The following is a 12,432-nucleotide window of genomic DNA, read 5'->3' on the forward strand; positions in this document are numbered from 1 at the left end:
TTGCTTAGGGAACAGAGATTAGATATTAGGCAGTAGTTGGTAATACTGGTTGCATCGCATGATGGCTTCTTGAACACTGATGTCAGCCCAAAGAACATGGTTATACCATATGAGATGTCATACTAGTACAAAGGAGTGAGTCAAGGGTGGAGTAACAGATGTCTGTGTGTTTCCTGTGCTGGGAGTGTAAATACCTTTGGGAAATGTCCCACTGATTTAAGTAGAATTACCCATTAGCTTCAATGAGGATTTCTTCTAAAACATCAGTGGTATCATATGGCCCTGTACTATTACTTTAATGATTATTTTGGTATTTAATTTCCTTTATGAGGGCTAATAGAGGACCATGCTGATCCCTTTGTAGAGTTGGGGACTAACACACCAATGAATATTGATCTTCTTAATTAAAATTTCCCAGAGAACACAATACTAATTAATTCACCTAATTCAAAATAAAACATTATGCTGCCCAAATCTGCTAATTAAATTTAATAGTGATGTTTCATCACTCTGTATTGTCTGTACTCTTATGGTTAATGTAAACACTCATAAAATCTCTGCTGAACAAAAGAGTGGTCTGGGCAATTAATTTCATTGGGCTAAATTTTACCCTCAGGTAACACTTAGATCCTCCATTGACTTCAATGGGAGTCACACAAAGTGATCAGAAGGAAGAACAAGGCTCAGCATGAACACTAAAACAAAATGAGTATCCTAAATTACAGTGTCTTCAAAGGACACTTGCATATCTACACTGCAATTAAACACCTGAGGCTGGCCCATGTCAGCTGACTTGAGCTCATGGGGCTCAGGTGGTGGGGCTGTAAAACTGTGGTGTAGACATCTGGGCTCAGGCTGGAGCCTGGGCTCTTGGACCCTGCCCCCTCATAGGGTCATAGAATCATAGAATATCAGGGCTGGAAGAGACCTCAGGAGGTCATCTAGTCCAACCCCCTGCTCAAAGCAGGACCAACCCCAACTAAATCATCCCAGCCAGGGCTTTGTCAAGCCGGGCCTTAAAAACCTCTAAGGATGAAGATTCCACACCTCCCTAGGTAACCCATTCCAGTGCTTCACCACCCTCCTAGTGAAATAGTTTTTCCTAATATCCAACCTACCTCTCCTACTGCAACTTGAGACCATTGCTCCTTGTTCTGTCATCTGCCACCACTGAGAACACCCTAGCTCCATCCTCTTTGGAACCCCCCTTCAGGTAGTTGAAGGCAGCTATCAACTCCCCCCTCACTTTTCTCTTCCTGGGCTCTAGCTCAAGCCCAAACGTCCACTGCAGTTTCACAGCCCAGCAGCCCGAGCCCTGCAAGCCCAAATCAACTGACACAGGCCAGCTGCCGGTGTTTAATTGCAGTATAGACACTGAAGTGCTTATACAGAGTCTGACAGGAAATGTCACGAGTGTGACATTAAAAGTGTACTCTTGAAAGGCCTGATTCTTCAAACATTTGTATCTGAGTACCCTCTTATCTCTCTATCAGGAAAGATATCTGAATACCAACCATCACTTTTCAGGGATATAGCCAATCCTGCAGTCCTTGACCAGTCCTGCTCCTCTTACTCATGCAAATTGCCCCATTTGAAATCAGTGGGACTACTTGTGCGTAAGAAAAGTTGGATTTGACCATTTGTGAAAGTGAAATTCTCACCACCTACATTCCTAGTTATTCCAAGTGAAGTGAACTGAGGAAGCCCATGTATGACATTAGCTAATGGTTTGATCATGTGACAGTCGAGATTAGCACTTCAGGCCTGATTCTCCAGTACTCTGCACCTTCGGTAGTCATTTACCCATGCAAACTGGGTGCGAAATGTTACCAAGTCGCTATGGTAGGCTAGTGGTGGAGCTAATGGAGTGGGCATCCTGTGGTGGCTATACATTTAGCATGTAGCCCCTTGTCTTCAGTAGAATTACTCTTGGTTTACACTGGTGTGAATGAGAGCAGACTCAGGCCTGAGGTGCATTACACCTACTTTTCACAAGTATAAATGGCTACACAAAGTGGTGGACAATCAGGCCCTTGGACTGTATATTTGTGCCCATCTGAAATGAGCGTGTAGGATAGACCTCTTTGACTCATCAGTTTAAAAAATGACGTTTACTTTTTTTACAATTACAGGGGGAAGTACATATATTTTATACTGGTACTTGAGCTAGAATTTCAGAAAACAAAATATGTTGGCCCAGATCCTCAAAAGTATTTAGACCCAATGGGAGTTAGGCGCCTAAATACCTTTTGAGGATCTGGGCCATTATTCCTGTTCCTGCAGTCTCTATAGAGGAAGTCAATGGGAGTTTTGCCTGTGTAGAACTGAAGAATTGGGCAACCTATTATGACTTTAGGCAAACCAAACAGTATCTATCACATGTTGCAAAATGGAAAAATAAAAAAGCTTGTTGTGGGACAATCAAGGGCACATTTGGTAGAGGCTGAGTTTTGGATTTATACCTTTGTATTTTCAAAGAGTTATGCAGAGTTTTAGCCATAACTCCTGTTAAAGTTAAGGGGAGTCATGCACATAAAATGAAACATTTAGGGATTAGTGTACAAAGAAGTTGAGAGTTGACTACATAACCTATTATTTTAAGATATTTGTAAATATCAACTAAAATATGTATTATTTCATCTTTATAAGTTATTTATTGTATTAGGTACAGTAGCATGTACTATAATTAGTTTTACTGAGTTTAATGAATTTTACTTTGTATTCTTTTGTGAATGCTCTGAATGCTGCAGAAAAAAAAAAGCACAACAGTATTTTTTCAAGTTCTCTCAGCACGATAGCAGTGTCTCACCTTGTTCCATTTTACAGGATTAGCAGCATTTCATTGTAAAACGCTCTGTTAACAACATATCTCTTTCTTTACAAAAAACTGTCGCTAGATGATAAAGGCATAATGTGATAAGTCTTGTCTAACCTCATTCATCTGCCTTTACAAAATGCCCCAGACTTGTGGGAGAATTTGCTGCTTTTGCTTCACATGTTGCTTGTCTTGGGGTGCAGTTGGGAATTATAACAGGGCATTTTGCAATGGTAATTGCATCAAACATGCTTTGTTTCATTATTATTATATTTACTAGAAATGTTTTGATTTCATTTCTTTCGGCAGATAATACCATTTAACAATAGTTTACTTTTTTTCAGCTCCCCACCTTACACCATTAGTATAATAACTTCTCACATTTAATGGTATTTGTATCAATGTCTCCATATCAGCTGCATTTTAACCTCATAAAAAAGGAAATGTGATTTTTTTTGTTTTGCTAAACTAGATTTTGCTAATCAACTAAATATTTCTGCACCAATCAACATATTAATATGCATGTGGTAGTCTGTACAATTGTTCAACATCAGAATACCTGTTTGATTTATGTCAAATGTCTGTAAAATGAATGGCATTGTTCTCCATTTCAGTCTGACAGAATAAGCAGGATAGTAAATAAATGTGTAAATGAATCATCTGTGTCTCATTTCAGTTCTCTGCATGAAGCCACTTTACATTAAACATTGCATACATACCAATACAATAATCCATAATGTCTTTAGATTTCATTATTTTACAATATCATACCGGGAGCTCTAGTAGAAAATGTGTAAGGAAATAAATTAAACAACTATGCAAATGAAGTCAGAATCCATTATTTTTCCAAGAAAGTAAATACAGGGCTTCTAAGCTGTTTGTTCTCTCTCTCTAACATTACTACTACTACTAATACCTTGCATTTTTATAGATCAAAGACCTCCGCTCTGTACAAATAGGTAAATATTATTATCCCCATTTTACAGATGAGGAAAGGGAAGCCTAGAGAGATTTAGCAGTGTCTTGAATTTTCAGCAGTGTCCATTAATCTTGGGTGCCTCGATTTTTGGACACCCAAACTGAGACACTTACGGGCTGATTTTCAGAGGTGCTGAGCACCCAGGATTCCAGTTCAACTTAACAGGCGCTTTAGGTGCTTGACACCTCTGACAAATAAATGTTAGGAAGTCTGAGCATCCAAAATTATTGCACACTTCTGACAAGGTTAGCCTTAATGCTTGGAACACTGGCATCCTCTGCATGGAGGGTGAACCCAGCTTCCTCCACCCCCCACAACTCTGAAAGAAAGATAATCTGGAAACTACTCAAATGAAAACAGCAGTAGGAATAACTTGCACTTGTTTCCTTTTAATAACAGTTTTGATATAACCAAACATATTTTGTATATGAAAAAGTATTTTTTCATTTTTTTTCAATATGCAGAGAGTCTATATCATTTAGAAACGAATGCATACAACATTTTCCTCTCCAAAATGAAAGCTGTTTTTGAATTTCTGTGTTTGATCTGTAAAACAATGAAATAAAGATTTAGGGCCAAATTCTGCCCTTTAATGTGCATGTGTAATTCCTACCATTATTGTTTATATCACTGTAGAAGCCCCATTCAGGATCAGGGTCTCATTGTGTTATGTACTGTACAAACACATATGTAGACACTTTCTTGTACTGAAGAGCCTTTTTGTGTTGATTTTTAACCTCAGGGCTACTTAATGCATAAAGCACATAGATCTTGGTAGCACAGATGAGTAAGTTTTTTTCTGCTCTTCTTTTATTTTCAATAAACAACCTTCCCTTTCTCTCCTGGCCCCAGAGGAGCCCTGCTCCACCCCTCTTAGTGCTCCTCCAATTTACCTACCCTGCCCTCTGTGCGATACCATGCACACAGAGAAAGAAGATTTTGGTTTGTATTAAATAATCAAATCTAGTGATTACTCTTAGTAGTCCCAAGTGTTTCAAAGTATCTCCTAGCCCATGCACCAGGCATAGGAGACCTTTATGTCCTGGCCTTCCCCTGCCAACAAAGTGCAGCAGTTCCTTCTTTCATCCCCATTGCTCTACGAGTGGAATTTCCACTGACTTCAGAAAAGTCTCTAGGATCCAAAAAGGAGCTGTGGACTGATGCAGCAGCATACGCAAACTGATTATACTTGTTGCATCCCACACAGCATTTGATAGGAATGGACTTGATGATGCTAATATACGGTAAGTACAGAAAATGTCATTATTGACCTGGTGTCGGTGCAATTGATCTGCAATTGAACATGAAGTCAAAGGGGATTCAATGTTGGAAAGCAGACAGGCACTAGACCAGGCTATTTCATGAGAAGCATCATATCTGAAATGTACATGGGATGGGAATTAGATAAACAATATCTCCTAAGGACTGTGAAGGCGGAAGCAGCCGCAGACGTTCAAGAAGGGAGCAATGTCCAGGGACCAAACTCAAACTGCATTGAGGCTAGTGGTTCTGGGTAAAGAGATCATCCTCTAGTCAACTCAACAAGCAAAGTTGAAGCACTACCTAAAGGTCAACATTGGAGAAAAATAGTAAAAAGGCAACGAACCATAAGGCAGGTTGTCATTAGAAGCAGCCTGAATGTACTGTATGGGCCCAACACTAAGGTCCTTACTCAATTTCCACTTAAACTTTATTCAGGCAAACCACCATTGAATTTAAAAGAGTGAATTAGAAGCTGACCAAAAATTGAATAAAGACCTCAGGATTTGACCCCAAATGAGGATTTGAGCAATCTTCTATCCCAAAATAGGATATAGATGGGAAATATAATAATAATCACTTCTAAAGTGTTTTTATGCAGAGATTTCAAAATGCGCTAAGGATGGTAAGCATCATTAGCCCCACTCTGTGATAGGGAAAATGAGGTGCAGAAGTTTTCTACAGTCACAACAAGTAAGTTTCAAGGGCAGGGCTAGAACCCAGGTTTTCTGACTACTAATTATATGCCTTATCAACTAAAGCACACTGTGGCCTATCAAACCCCCCTTTCTACTTGGTATATTCAAACCTGATTGTTCATACAGCATGTTGTGTTTATGTTGACAGTTAGCCAACGGGCAGCGTATGTAACGGAAATAACTAAAATCAGCCATACAGCAACATTTGTTTGTTCTGACAAATGTGCATCTGTGCACTGAAGTCCCAGCAGGCTGAATTAGTGGACGCAATAGACTATAGGAATAAAGCTATCACAAGAGGAGGATACATAGGGTGTTGGTGATCAGGGACTCCCTTCTGAGCGGGACCAAGGCATCCATCTGCTGATCTGAACTGATGTCCCAGAAGGTGTGCTGCCTGCCTGGACCTGCATCTGAGACTTTACTGAAAAGTTGGCAAAGCTCATCTGTCCTTCTGACCACTGCCCTATGCTGCTCATCCATGTGGCCACTAATGGTACTGCCAAGTATGACCCTGAGCAGATCAGCACTGAATACAAAGCTCTGGGAGCAAGGGTAAAGGAACGGCGGGCACAGGTGGTGTTCTCCATTCATCCGCCTGGTTGAGGGTAAGAATCCAGGCAGGGGGACACCCATCCTGGATATGAATGCATGGCTGCGCAGATGGTATTGATGGGAAGGCTTCAGCTTCCTCAACCATGGAGGCTGTTCTGGGAAGGAGGACTGCTAGGAAGAGATGGGGTCCATCTGACCAAGAAGGAGAAGAGCATCTTTGCACACCAACTCGCTAACCTAGTGAAGGGCTTTAACCTAGCTTCAAAAAGGAAAGGTGACAAAAGCCCACGGGCGAGCATAAAAAAGGCAATCTTAATAGAGGGCTAGATGTTGGGGGTGGGGGCATGGAAAATTAAAATAGGGGCATAGGAGCAACAAGAGGGAAATCAGTGCAGGAACTTGCTCAACATCTTAGATGTCTATACACAAATGCAAAGAGTATAGGAAATAAACCAGAAGACCTGGACATATTCATACATAAACTGAATTATGACTTAATTGGCATCACAGAGACCTGGTAAATCTCATGACTGGAATATCAGTACAGAGAGGTACAGCAGGCAAGAAAAAAGGGAGGATGTGTTGTATTGTACATCAAGAACATATACACTTGTTCTGAGGTACAAAAGAAGGTGAGAGGCAGAGCAGTTAAAAGCCCTTGATAAAAATAAAAGAGTCTACTATAAACCACCAAATCAGGAAGAGGAGGTGGATGAGGCATTTCTAGAACAAATAACAGAAATATCAAAAACACAAGACCTAGTACTAATGGGAGACTTTAGCTACCCAGACATCTGTTGGAAAAATAATATGGAAAACACTACATTTATAGTAAGTTCTTGGAATGTACTGGGGACAACTTTTTGTTTCAGGAAGTGGAGGAAGTAACCTGGGGGACAGCCACTTTAGACTTCATTCTGACCAACAGGGAGGAATTTGTCGCAAATCTTAAAGTGGAAGGCAATTTGGGTGAAAGTGATCATGAAACGGTCGATTTCACTGTGCTAAGGAAAGGAAGCAGTGAGAGCAGCAAAATAAGGATAAAGGACTTAAAAAAAAGCAGACTTTAACAAACTCTGAGAATAGTAGGTAAGGTCCCATTGGAAGAAAATCTAAGAGATAAAGGAGTTCAGGAGAGCTGGCATATTAAAAGCACAACTGCAAACTATCCCAGAGCGAGGAAGAATAGTAAGAAGCCAGTATGGCTCCATCAGGAATTCTTTACTTACCTGAAAATCAAAAAGGAGTCCTACAAAAAGTGGAAACGTAGATGAATTGTTAAGGAACAGCACAAGCACGTAGGGATAAAATCAGAAAGGATAAGGCACAAAATGAGTTACACCTAGCAAGGGACATAAAGAGAAATAAGAAGAGGTTCTTTAAATACTTTGAGAGCAAGAGAAAGATGAAGGAAAGTACAGGTCCTCTATATAGTAGGGAAGGAGAGCTAATAACTGATTATATCAAAAAGGCTGAGGTGTTTAATACCTATTTCACTTCAGTCGTCACTAACAAGATTAATTGTGACAAGATACTTAACACAATATTAATGACAAGGGAGAAGGAAAGCAAGCCAAAATAGGGAAAGAACAGCATAAAGAATATTTAGATGAATTAATTATATTCAAGTCAGCAGGGTCTGATGAAATTCATCCTAGGATACTTAAGAAATTATTAGCTGAAGTAACCTCAGAACTGTTAGCAATTATATTTGAGCATTCATGGAGCATAGATGGTCCCAGAGGTGCCAGAGGACTGGAGAAGGGCAAACAAAATACCTGTCTTTATAAAGGGATCCAGGGAATTATAGACCTGTCAGCCTAACTGTGATACCTGCAAAGATACTGAAATACATTATTGAACAATCGGTTTATAACACTGAGAGGATAATAGCATTAAAAGGAATAGCCAGCATGGATTTGTCAAGAACAAATAATGCTAAACCAACCTAATTTCCTTCTTTGACAGAATTATTGAGCTAGTGGATCGGGAGAAGCAGAAGACATGGTATATCTTCATTTTAGTAAGGCTTTTGACACAGTCCCAAGTGACATTCTCAGGGAAATGTGGTCTAAATGAAATTACTATAAGGTAGTGTGCACAACTGGTTGAAAGACCGTACTCAGATAGTAGTTATCAGTAGTTCCGTATCCTAATGGGAGGGTATATCTAGGAGGGTACCGCAGGGATCAGTCCTGGGTCTGATACTATTCAATATTTTCATTAATGACTTGGATAATAGAGTGGAGAGTATGCTTATAAAATATGTGGATGACACTGAGCTGGGAAGGGTTAAGCATTTTGGAGGACAGGATTAGAATTCAAAACAACCTTGAAAAATTAGAGAATTGGTCTGAAATCGACAAGGTGAAGTTCTGTAAAGACAAGTACAAAGTACTACACCGAGAAGGAAAAATCAATTGCACAACTACAAAATGGGGAATAATTGGCTAGGTGACAGTACTGCTGAAAAGGATGAGGGAGTTATAGTGGATCACAAATTGAATATGTCAACAATGTGATGCACTTGCGAAAAAGGCTAATATCATTCTGAGGTGTATTCATGGGTTGTCATATTCAAGAGATGGGAGATAATTGTCCCACTCTAGTCAGCAATGATGAGGCCTCAGCTGGAGTACTGTGTCCAATTCTGGGCACCACACTTCAGGAAAGATATGCATAAAATGGAGAGTGTCCTGAGGAGAGCAACAAAAATGATCAAAGGTTTAGAAAACCTGATCTATGAAGAAAGGTTAAAAAAGCCAACTGGATTTGTGTTGGTAAAAGTTTATACACTATCCTACACATTTGGACTTTGGACTTAATAAAGGAATTTATTATTAAATTAGTATCTGGTGGTCTCCAATATTAATAATTTCTTATATTATTAATAATACCCACAGTATATGATGACCTAGGTAATCAAAATCTAGTCAGTCATAGCTTCCAAAGTTAGATGTTTCTCATGGCAGCAGCTACAGAACAGCTGCTCTGGTTCTCCCTGCCTTGAGGGGAAGATTCTGCCGGCTCTCTGTCAACACTGGGATCACTTATGCAAGGTCAGTTTACTCAGGCTCTTAATGCAGCTCCAGATTTTGGACCTTATGAAATATTGGGAAAATGTACTGTTTGGGGAGATGGGGTTACTCAATATTAAAAAAATGAATAGTGGGGCAGCTCTAGTTCTTGAACAGGATAAAAAATAAGATTTTAATAAATATAAGTAACAAAGAAGTTAGCAAACAACAAATCAGTTCTCTAGAGTTATACAATAAAAAGACGAGTATATTTATGGATTTTTCCATAATGTTTCTGAATGCTTATCTTCACCCAGGAGGATGAGGATATCATTTAAAATATGTACCATTATATAAACTGTGTAGTAGACAATATCACTATGTGTGAAAAAAGTTTCACTTGAAAATTCCCAAAGGGGAAAATTTAGAGGGAATTTTCGGCTAAATTAGCATTTCCAGTTCTCCTAGAATTGCCACATCATGTTACAGAAATGCTTGTAGAGCACTGAATGAAAAAAAACTGTAACCACCTGAACGTATTATTATATATTAACTTGACATTCATTTTGATATTTCTGTCAGAATAAACCCCTTTGTTACTCATATATTTTCAGTAGCATTACCTTTCACAAAGATTAAGCTTTCAATGATTGACATTTAAAATAAAACATTAAAAATAATAATAGTGAAAAGGAATTGTACCAGTTTTAAACTTTTAAATTTTTTAATGACAGAAAATGATTCTTTCCTCATTTGGAATCATGATGTTGAGCCAGCACTACATTCAGTTTTGTCCAATAATTCACATCACACGCTTTGCCTCCTTGGGCATTACTTCAACCTCTGATCCTTTCTACCCCTTTTAGATGTAGCCTGATAAATCTATTTACATCTTTCCCTCTGTCATCATTATCAATGCTTTCACAATATAGTGTTGCGCCAATCCCCAACCCCTTAGCACACATAGTGTTCAGATAACCAATGCAGCCAGAAAATCACAATAGTTTCAACACCTTACTTTCATGGGAAGGAAAAGTTTCTGAGCTGTTAGTTCCTAGTGTCTGGCAAACTAAGCAAAGAATGTAAATTACAGACACTAGAACAGCTGGAATTTCTGCCTTCTAGACAAACAAAGTTTCTGAGAAGTTCCTAATAACCATGTCATGGAAATGTTCATGATCTAGGCCCACATTCTGGCCTGAGTAACAATGGTGTACATTGGGAATAATTCCACTGAAGTCAATGGAGTTACTCCCTATTGCACCAATATAACTGAGATCAGAATCTGGCCCATAGTTTGAAGGCCTTATTCTGCAAATCCTTACTCAAGCAGTCTTTAGCACATAAAATGAATTAACATAAGGAATATTTAAATGAGTAAGAGGTTGCAGAACGGGCCCTATATTTGTTTAATCTAAGGGCAGGTCTACACTACTGCTTAAGTTGATCTAATTTATGTCGCTCAGGGGTGTGAAAAAGCCCCTCTCCCCAGCGACGCAAGTTTTGCACTGTCCACACCAGCGCTATGTTGGCAGGTAACGCTTTCCCGCCACCATAGCTTACGCTTCTTGCTGAGGTGGAGTAATTATGCTGAAGGGAAAGCACTCTCCCGTCAGCATAGTGCGTCTTCATCAGACGTGCTAAAGTGGTGCAGCTGCTATGATGCAGCCTCGCCAATGTTGTGCTGTAGTACAGACTTGCCCTAAGTGACTGATCCGGAGTCCTGGCTCAGGTGAAACTCTGATGAAGTTCATCAGAAGTTCAGCCCAAGGACTGCAGGCCATGTCCTAAATTACTGTAAAAGAACATGGGAAAGGGTCCACAAAACTGTGAGAAATGCTGGTTTCTGGAAAGAAGAGGGACAGTTGCCCGTACTCTACACTGGGTTAGATTACCATTGTTCTTGTTAATGGAAGTTTCATACACTAAACTATCAACACTGGTTGTATACTCATTGCCACAACTGTGCTAATGGGTATAGTTGGTCAGACTGTCAGCTGCATTCTCTTAAACTCTGTTTGACTCTTTAATGTAGCTCCTCAGGAAAACATTTGGGTTAATGTGGTAGAATAAAATACCCTTGAACTTCTTTTCTGTGTGAATTAATCTTTGCAGGGGGGAACTGATCCCCATAGAGTTTGTTAAACTGAATCCCCTAATGTTTGTTTCTGCAGCTACCTCACATTAAGTGAGAATCATGCTACTGATATTCTTTTTGTAATAAATATCAGTTTAATGTTAATTTAAAAGTTGTTTAATATTTAATAATGCATAACAAGGAGTGAATCTATATATGAACTTCGGAAATCCCACAAAATTATAAGCAAATCAAATCAAACAAGTGCTAACAATATTCACTACGGCATCTACACTACGAAATTTGCGAACGGCAGGGGCGGCTCGAGGCACCAGCAAAGCAAGCACGTGCTTGGGGCTGCCCATTTGCAGGGGCGGCAGGGATCCAGCATGGGAGCTGAGAACCAACAGGGGGCCCTGGGAGCTGTAGTTCCTTGGTTAGCTCCCTGGCTATAGAGCCAGCCCTGGAGCAGGGAAAGAACTACATTTCCCAGCATTCCCTTGGCCACTACCAACAGGAAAGAGGGGGAGGGAGTGAGGTAGCTGAGACCTCATGCTGCAGCCTGCTATGAATGGAGAGCTGCACTCTGAAGGGTAGGGATACCATATTTTAACATTCAAAAAATAGGACACTCCACAGGGAGGGAGGGTAGCCCCACCCTGCCACCATCCATCCCCTCCGACTGCACCCCACAGAAACCTCAACCCATCCAACCCCCCCTGCACCCTGTCCCCTGATCACCCCCTCCCGGGACCCCTGCCCCTAACTGCCCCCCAGGACCCCACCCCCTATCTAAGCCTCCCTTCTGCTTGTCCCCAACTGCCCCCTCCTGAGACCGCCCCAACTTCCCCCCTAGGACCCCACCCCCTACCTGTCCCCTGACAAATCCCCAGGACTCCCATGCCTATCCAACTGCTACCTGTCCCCTGACTGCCCCCCCGAACCTCTGACCCATCTAACCCCCCCTTCTCTCTGCCCCTGACTGCCCCCCCCAACCTCCGCCCCATCCAACCCCCCAGCCCCCTTACCAT

Source organism: Terrapene carolina, unplaced genomic scaffold (assembly GCF_002925995.2).
Source record: "Terrapene carolina triunguis isolate 2854851 unplaced genomic scaffold, T_m_triunguis-2.0 Scaffold58, whole genome shotgun sequence".
NCBI lineage: Eukaryota > Metazoa > Chordata > Testudines > Emydidae > Terrapene > Terrapene triunguis.